Source organism: Geospiza fortis, unplaced genomic scaffold (genome assembly GCF_000277835.1).
Source record: "Geospiza fortis unplaced genomic scaffold, GeoFor_1.0 scaffold413, whole genome shotgun sequence".
Taxonomy (NCBI): Eukaryota; Metazoa; Chordata; class Aves; order Passeriformes; family Thraupidae; genus Geospiza; species Geospiza fortis.
The window spans coordinates 593,475-601,580 of NW_005054386.1; the positions used below are offsets into that span (position 1 = coordinate 593,475).

Genomic DNA, 8,106 nt, shown 5'->3' on the forward strand with positions numbered 1-8,106 from the left:
TCTCCAGGATAGGCAATTAATGGAGGAGAGCTGGAGAAAGACCTGGCCACAGGTCCGGTGGGGGAACAGATGTCCCCTCCTGTCCCTTCCCCGAGCTCCTGGTGAGCAGCTGGATGCTCAGCACCACGGCAACCAGGCCAGCTCAGACCTCTTCCCTGAGCCATGCACAGAGTCACTGGTCACCAGACCACCACAACTGTCCCTCAGGTCAGCTACAGGCTGACCCCGTGGCACTTGGCAGCAGATGTGGCAGCTCTCAGCCTCCTGCTGTCCCTGCTGTCCCTGCTGTCCCTGCTGTCCCTGTTGTCCCTGCTGTCCCTGCTGTCCCTGCTGTCCCTGCCCCTTGTGCCATGGTTGGTGGATGTTTGCCGATGGCTCATCCCACCCTGTCCCTTCTCTCCTGCCCCTGTCCAGGCATCAGCCCTGCCTGTGCCATGCCCAGCAGGCTCTGTGGGCCAGCCCTGAGCTTCCTGCTGCCTTTCAGCATCTCCTCCAGCCAGCCCTTGGCCCAAAGCCCCGTGGGCTAGAGGATCCCCTGGAGATCCCAGCCAGCACAGCCTGCCTGGAGGCAGCTCTCCCAGGGGGAGATGTTCATCCTCTCTTTCTTCATTCAGCACCCACTGTGTCCCTAATCCCTGGCTCATGCTGCTGCTGCATCCCCTGAGCATCCCCAGGACACCCCTGGAGGTCCCTGCTGTGTCCCAAAGTCCCCATTGCACGGCACCACCACCCCGAGGCCCTGCATCCCACCCACTGCAGCACCCCGTGTTTGATGGCTCTGCCAGGGGACAGCTGGCTTGCTCCTGTTCCAAAGCCCTTCCCTGAAGCTGCCAGCCCAGCTGGGAATCCGAGCCCATCCCTCGTGGCAGGCAGGAGGGGAGGACAGGGACACCGTGGAGGGGAACCCCATCCTCTGAGCAGCAGGGGCTCGGATTTCAGCTCCTCTGCCCTTGGAAGGTCCGTGCCAAGAGGACCTCGGAGCTGTTTGGACTCGTGTGCCTCTCCCCGCCTCTGCAGAGGGTGTGGGTGAGATTCTGCTTGCCAAGAGAGCCCCATGGCTTGTCCTTCTTGGCTCCTCATGGCTCGGACCAGATCAGGTTTCTAAGCTCTTCCCAAGCCGGTAACTTTGGGGTTTTTTTCGGTTTCTTTGTTGTTGTTTTTTTTTTTTAAACCAGCACTGATTTTCTCCTTTCCCCACCCTCCCATCCTCCACCCTGCGATTTGTGGCCTGGCCTGAAGATGGTGAACGAGCAGCGGTGCTCCAGAGCACGGCCAGGGCTGGGCCACCTCTGTGGCCACCCAGGTCCCCTGAAAATGCTCCCTGAGGCCCAGGCAGGCGACAGGGGCTCAGCATCCTCCTGCTGCAGCCCATCCCTCTGGTCTGCTGTGTGTTCCCACCTGGTGTCCCCAGAGAACAGGACCAGAAGGGGAGGGGGGCAGAGCTGTGACCCTCTCAGCCCCCAGAAGATGTTCTCTGCTCCCTGCTGGGTGGCAGGCTGGCACAGCAGCCACCATGAGTCTCAGTCCCTCACTGCAGAAAGGGCTGGGAGCCCTTTCCCAGGATGCTGTGGGGATGAATACAGCAGATAGCGTGAGGTTCCCAGAGCAGGTAACATCCCCCTAATTAAGATAAATACTAATTAAGTCTGGGACTTTCAGAGAAGCCCTGGGAGCAGACTCCAACTCCTGTTGAATTTCAATGGGAACGAGACACCTGACTCCAGAAAAAGCCAGCCTCTGATATGAAGCTGAAATGGGCCCTTCTCTAAGGGTGATGTATTGCTGCTGTGTAAGTTATGAGAGCCTTCCCGTATATCCCACACAGCATCAATGTCCTGGAAATGCTAATCAGGAGCTCCAGGAGGGCAGCAGAGAACAGGCTCCAAGTCAGATGCCCATGCTCAGCCTGTGCTATTAAACACTGTGGACAAGCTTTGAGCAGAGCTTACCCCTATTGCACACCAGGCTCTGCCTGAGCCCCAGGTGCTTTGTGCATCCCTCCTTCTCCTCCTCCTCTTCCTCCTCCTTTCCAGCTGTGGAGAGCTGATGCTCTCTCAGGCCCAGTCCTGTGCTTTGTGGGGTGAGTGAGGGGAAGGGAGAGGGCACTGCTGGCAGCTGTCCCTGCGGGAACAGCCTCGCAGAGAGCACAAGGGACAGAGGTGAGGAGCAGAGCCCTGGCACGCCCAGATGGACGGGGCTGCCCAGCCTGTGTCCAGCGCAAGCTGTGGGTCACCCCTGCCAGGACCATGCCCTGAGGGCTGTGCTGGGTGGCCACAGCAGCAGGAGCCGTGTGGGGAGCTGGGGGGACATAACACGGGTGTGGTGATGGGAAATAAATGGAAAGCATTGGGATTTTCAGTGCTGGGATCAGGGAGTGAGCGCCGAGCTCGGGCACAGAACCATTGGGGGACTCCAGAGCTGAGACCCCTCCATGAGGCACGGCGTGTCCAGCTGGCTCAGACCCAGCTTTGTGACGGGCTGGACGTCACTGCCAGCCCCGAGCTCTGACAAACACAACCTCTGTGTCCCCCGGCCAGCGCCTGCTTCGAATTAGCATTTCCCCTGCCCCCACCAGCAGCCGTTTGGGCAAATCCCTCAGCTGTCTGCCAGGGGACACCGACCCCGGGAGCCCCGTGTGCTTTCCAAGGACTTTCCCAAGTCCCCGGTACACTTTAGCAATTAGAGGGTTAAGTTTCCTCCCGGCCTCGCTGCATTAACTGGAAAGGAATGAAGTGTCAGGCATGTTCTCACCACAGCAGGCTGTTGGAAAGCAACTCCCTTCTCCACGCACACACACCTCCCACTGCTGCGACCAAATTATTTTCTATCCTCCAGAGACCCAGTATGCCAGACAAAATCTGCAGCATGACTCTGATTCATTGCAAAAGGATGCAGATGTAATATTCCCTTTTTTGCCGGGGCTTCTCGCACGCTAATTCACACGGCATCTCGGCGGTTCCAGTTTTACAGCTCTCCTGCTCTCTTTATTATTTTTTTTTTTCGGAGGGCTCTGACGCCCCTCGCTGACCCTTGGCCCCGCGTCCTTTCTCCCAGCACCACCAAAATAAAGACACTAAGCCTCCCATCTCCAGCGTGCAAATAGGCAGCTCTCCCCAATGTGCTAATTAGCCGAGTGTTTGGAAGTAAATAGGTAAGATTGGTGGTAATTTCCTGGCTGAAGGGGTAATTATTTGTTTCAAACAGGCTGCAAAATAACCCCCGTAAGGTGAGATAGGAAACTAAATTCAAAAGAGGTTTCCTATTCCCACTAAGCAGGATTGAAAACTGGTTTGAAATTCCTTTTTTTATTTATAGTACATGGTATCCATGGAAACCTACAGAGGAGGTCATGGTAGCTAGGCCTCCGTTTCACCCTGCTCAGGGGATTACCGTTGCACAGTGGTACGCAGCCGTGTAAGAAAGTGGATTCACAATTCCCCGCAAACAGCCCCCCCCGCCAGCCCCCAGCCCCAGCCATCCTGGAGGGCTGCAGGAGAGCTTTTGGGAGGCTCATAAATCTGCTCCGAGATGGGAAAGTGATGGGAACGGTGCCTCCAGCGTCCCCCAGAAGCAGGAGGCAGCCGGGAGCGGGCTTCCCTGAGCTCCCATCCTGTGCCTTTCCCCTTCCCTGGGCTCCCATCCTGTGCCTTTCCCCTTCCCTGAGCTCCCACCCTGTGCCTTTCCCCTTCCCTGCGCTCCCATCCTGTGCCTTTCCCCTTCCCTGGGCTCCCATCCTGTGCCTTTCCCCTTCCCTGGGCTCCCATCCTGTGCCTTTCCCCTTCCCTGAGCTCCCACCCTGTGCCTTTCCCCTTCCCTGCGCTCCCATCCTGTGCCTTTCCCCTTCCCTGGGCTCCCATCCTGTGCCTTTCCCCTTCCCTGAGCTCCCATCCTGTGCCCCTCCCTGAGCTCCCACCCTGTGCCTTTCCCCTTCCCTGCGCTCCCACCCTGTGCCTTTCCCCTTCCCTGAGCTCCCATCCTGTGCCTTTCCCCTTCCCTGGGCTCCCATCCTGTGCCTTTCCCTGAGCTCCCATCCTGTGCCTTTCCCCTCCCCGGGCTCCCGTCCCTGCTCCAAGCCCCGCGCGGAGGGGAGGAGCACCATGGCCAACTTTTCACTTGGCTGAACCGAGCGAGGGAAGCCCAAGCGCGGTCCAGATCCTGAATTCCCGTTTGCCGGCAGGGATGTGCAGGCCGGGCATCCTCTGCGCTCACCTTCCCCTGCTGTTCTGGGGAAAACCGCTGCTCTGGAGGGAGCGGGGAGAGCGTGGGCACCGGGATGCCGCAGCAATGGCTGTGGGTTTTGGCCATGTGCTGGGGTTGTGGTGCTGGCACTGCTCCCCTCATGATTCCAGCAGGGATTAAAGGCTGCTCCTCGCCTTCGGGAGCTGTTGGTGCTCTCCCTTGCACGAACCTTTCGCTGCTGAGGATGAGAGCGGTTTCCCCTCCAGCCTGGCTGTGTGTGATTTAGCGGGCGAGCGCGATCATCACTTTTTGTGCCGTGTGTACAGCGCGGATCCAGCCCGTGGAGCGGCTGATGCTCCACCAACACCCGCGAGCAGCGGGAGCACTCAGCCAGCGCTCACCCCCGTGCTGGCAGGGCCCCGGCGCCGGGATGTTCCCCGGGAAGGCAGAGGTGGAACGTGGAGCTGCTCCACGAGCATTTTCCAGCCAGCCCAGCCCAGCCCAGCCCAGCCCGCCATCCCCTGCAGCCCCAGCCGCGCTCAGAGCAGAGCGACATTCCGCCTGTGACCTTCACTAATTCACTTTCCCTCTCCACGCCGCATTCCCTCAGCTCGCAGAAGGACTCGCTTTTTCACACAGCACAAAAATAGCCTGCGCAAGGCGTTGCCAGAGGAAGCTGCGGGGCCAGCAGCGCAGGCAGGAGGAGGCGGTGGGAGCTCCCAGCCCGGCCTCCACCACCACCCACCCACCCCCGGCCTCCTGAACACCCCAGCTCCTGCCTTGCTGTGCGCTCGCTCTCGGATGTGGTGAAATTCAGACGGTGGAGGTCAGCAGCAGGGAAATGCTGCTGCATTAACCTTCCCCCTTAAACTGAATGTTTTTCCCCCCCCTCATTTTAGGAAAGTGAAGGCTGAAAGCATCAAATTTAAGTAAATTGCAAGGCAGATTTCTGAGGTTTTCTAAAGAAAAAAAAATGATCCAAAAAATAATTTCCATGTCCTTTATGGAAATGCCTTGGGTTTGAATATCTGTCAGTGGGAAATAGCACTGGAGCCATCACCATCATGCAAAAATGAACTGTTGGTACCAAACCGACTTTATGTCACCATAAAACACCTCCAGCTCCTCTTGTCTTCACCTTGATTCTTCCTCTGCCCCCCCTCCAGCTGGCCTGTGCATGGCACCATGTGACCACAGCCACCCCCAGGCTGTGAGCCAGGGCTGTGGTGTTTCCCCATTTCCCATCCCTGTCCCTGGTGTGCCCCCCAGCCACCCTCCTGTTCTTCAGAGCCTTTCCTAGGCCTGCCCTTTGTCTGGGAGCATCTCATCTTCTGGGCAGGGCTTCAGCTGGCAAGGGAGGAAGCCTCTGGACACACCTCTTGGCTGATTTGAGGAGGTGAATTGCATCCTAGAAGTGTCCTTTTCTCTCCAGCACTGGCTGTAAATGCTGGAGCCACCAAAAGGGAGGCAGAATGAGGCCAGCCCTGCTCTCTCAAGTGACCAGCCTCTGTGCTCCATGTCAGACTCACCTCCTCTCGCCTCCCTGTCCCAGGGAGCCACACCACTCCCAGCCCAACACAAAACCTGCACCCAGCCCCTGTGTGGCTCACATTAAGTCCATCCCCAGGGCTGGTGGTTTTCCAGAGCTCACCACAATTCCATGCCTACCTTGCCGCGTGCTGTGCTCTCACCAGTGCAGCCAATCAATCTTGCCTCGGCCAACAAGCAGGAGAGAAGCAATGTTTTTCCTACTCCCCCAGCTCTCTTCTCCTCCTGATCTCCATCAGGCACTCAGCAAGTTCACAAGGGCAGCCCGCTCTCGGTTTCCTTGGTCACGCACAGCAGCTTGCCCTCCTAGAGTAATAAAAACAAATGACACGTTGCTGGTTGTTGTCAGAGACGTGGCTGGGCCCCTCACTGGAGAGCAGGTTTGGGGAGAAGGGAGCATTTGCATTTTTAGGTTCCTTCCTGGGCAGGTGGAGGAGAAGTTGCCAGTGGATGTGACTTGTCAGTGGATGTAATGCCAGAGTCAATGGAGAAGGGTGAGCAAAGACTGAGGAATGCACGCTGTGTCTGCTCACAGAGCCAGAGATGGGGAAATGATGCTGGAACTGGTTATCTGGGAGCAAGCAAGACCCAGAGGTGCCTGTGCCAGGTCCTGGTGACTGGCAGAGGGGGACAAGCCCCCATTCTGTACTGCTGCACCTGGCACTGAATTGAGTCACCCTGGTGTGCAGACATCAGTTCTAGAAGATGAAGAACAGATTAAAGAGATTAAACCTCCCTTGTGGCTGGAGCCAGGGCTGGCCCTGCTTCCATTTGCAGCATGTATGCATCTCCTCCCAGTTCAGTGTCCTCTCCTTGTAGGTACATGGAGAAACACATGGATACACACTCTTAACTGCATGGGAGGAGGCCCCAAGCCCGCAGCAGAGCTGGAGCTCGGGAATTCAGGAGTTCTCAGGCCAGGAGTGCAGTCTTCCTTTAGCCCACATGCAGCCCATGGTGATGGAGACCCTAGTAAGCTGTCCCCAGACTCAGGAGCCCTGCACTGCCCACCCTGCAAGCCCTGCATCCCATCCCACCCGGGAGGAGCAGGCTGTGCCAGCCCATGGCCCCTGGGCAGCCAGCAGGGAGCAGCTCCTGCCTGAAGGACTTCACCATCTGCTTGCTGCTTCAGGCACCAGTCCCTGCTCCAGGACGTTCCAAAGATTGCAGGAGGGGAGGGATCACAACACCTTTATCTTTGGCTTTGCCTCTCCCTTTCTTCCTATTTTTATTAGCTGGGAGACAGCCCATCCTTTTTATAGCTCTGAATTCGAGGGTGATCAGATGAAAGTGGAGAGGGGCTCCTGCATGGGCGGATGAGCAGCCATAAGGTCAAGGCACCTGAAGGAGAAGTTTCCAGCTTTCACAGCCCTAAAGATTGTCCCATAAAATTACTCATAAAATTAAAGTGGGGTTTGGGTTTCAAAGTCCTAAGAAACTTGAAATAGTCATCAGTCAATTCTGGTATATGGGGAGCCTCAAAGCCCAGGTTGTGGAAGCAGAGGTTAATGCTGAGCTGTAACTTCTGCTGGGGGCACCATGGACATGGCAGTGCCCAGCTCAGCTCAGGGCTTATGGCTCAGGCACTGGGTGATAAGTTGTTCTCACTATCACACTATGGATCTGAATTTCTTCACTCAAATTCTTCCAAATAAAACACAGAGCCGCTTCCTCCGAGGCTTCCGCAGGATTTACGAGGACTGGGTCCTCTCCAGTTTTCTTTCTGTATCAGAGTGATGATTTAATTAATTGATGATGTAATTTCAGTCTGGAACTGAAGCTAACCTGCCAATTTGTGACTTTGACCTTGGTACAGATTAACCATGGTGGCAGTTAGTGTGAGTTTAACAGTGTCCAGAACAGCTTTGCTGTGGGGCTGCCTTCCCTGGACTTTGCTTTATAAAAATCCATCCACAGCAGGGTAAAAGGGGAGGGACAGGGATTCAGGTGGCTCCAAGCACCTCAGAGAGGAGGAAACCTCTGGCTGTAGCTGTCACTGTCACACCTATGGCAGCAACATCAGCTTTGAAGCAGGCAGGGGAGCTGATGTTGCTGACAAACAGCCCAGGCAAAACTCGGGAAGGTTCCACTCGGTGGCAGTGACAAGGTCACACAGCCGTGTGGAGAGCACAGGACACAGGGAGAGGCTGCTGGGGGAAGCCCTGGGGCAGCAGAGCCAGCGCTGCCCTGAGCTGTCACTGCCAGGAAAAAGGGAGCAGCTCTGGGGACCTGACCTCCTGTGCCCCACCGTGCCCCTGGTGCCAGCAAGCCCTGGTGTCCGTCTGTCTGTCTGTCTGCATGTGGTACGAGCCTCAGTGCACACAGCACCACACACGTCCTGTCACACCTGCCTGCAGCCTGCACAGCTCTGTGCACTGC

General features: G+C 57.0%; 1 long non-coding RNA gene across 1 annotated transcript in view; it reads right to left on the bottom strand.

Moving 5' to 3' along the window:
- Positions 1–5,948, bottom strand: part of LOC115948377 — a 33,770-nt gene extending 27,822 nt beyond the window's left edge. Inside the window, exon 1 of the long non-coding RNA XR_004082193.1 lies at positions 5,848–5,948. This is a non-coding gene — a long non-coding RNA (uncharacterized LOC115948377). The remainder of the gene's footprint in view (positions 1–5,847) is intronic.
- Positions 5,949–8,106: the final 2,158 nt, after the last annotated feature.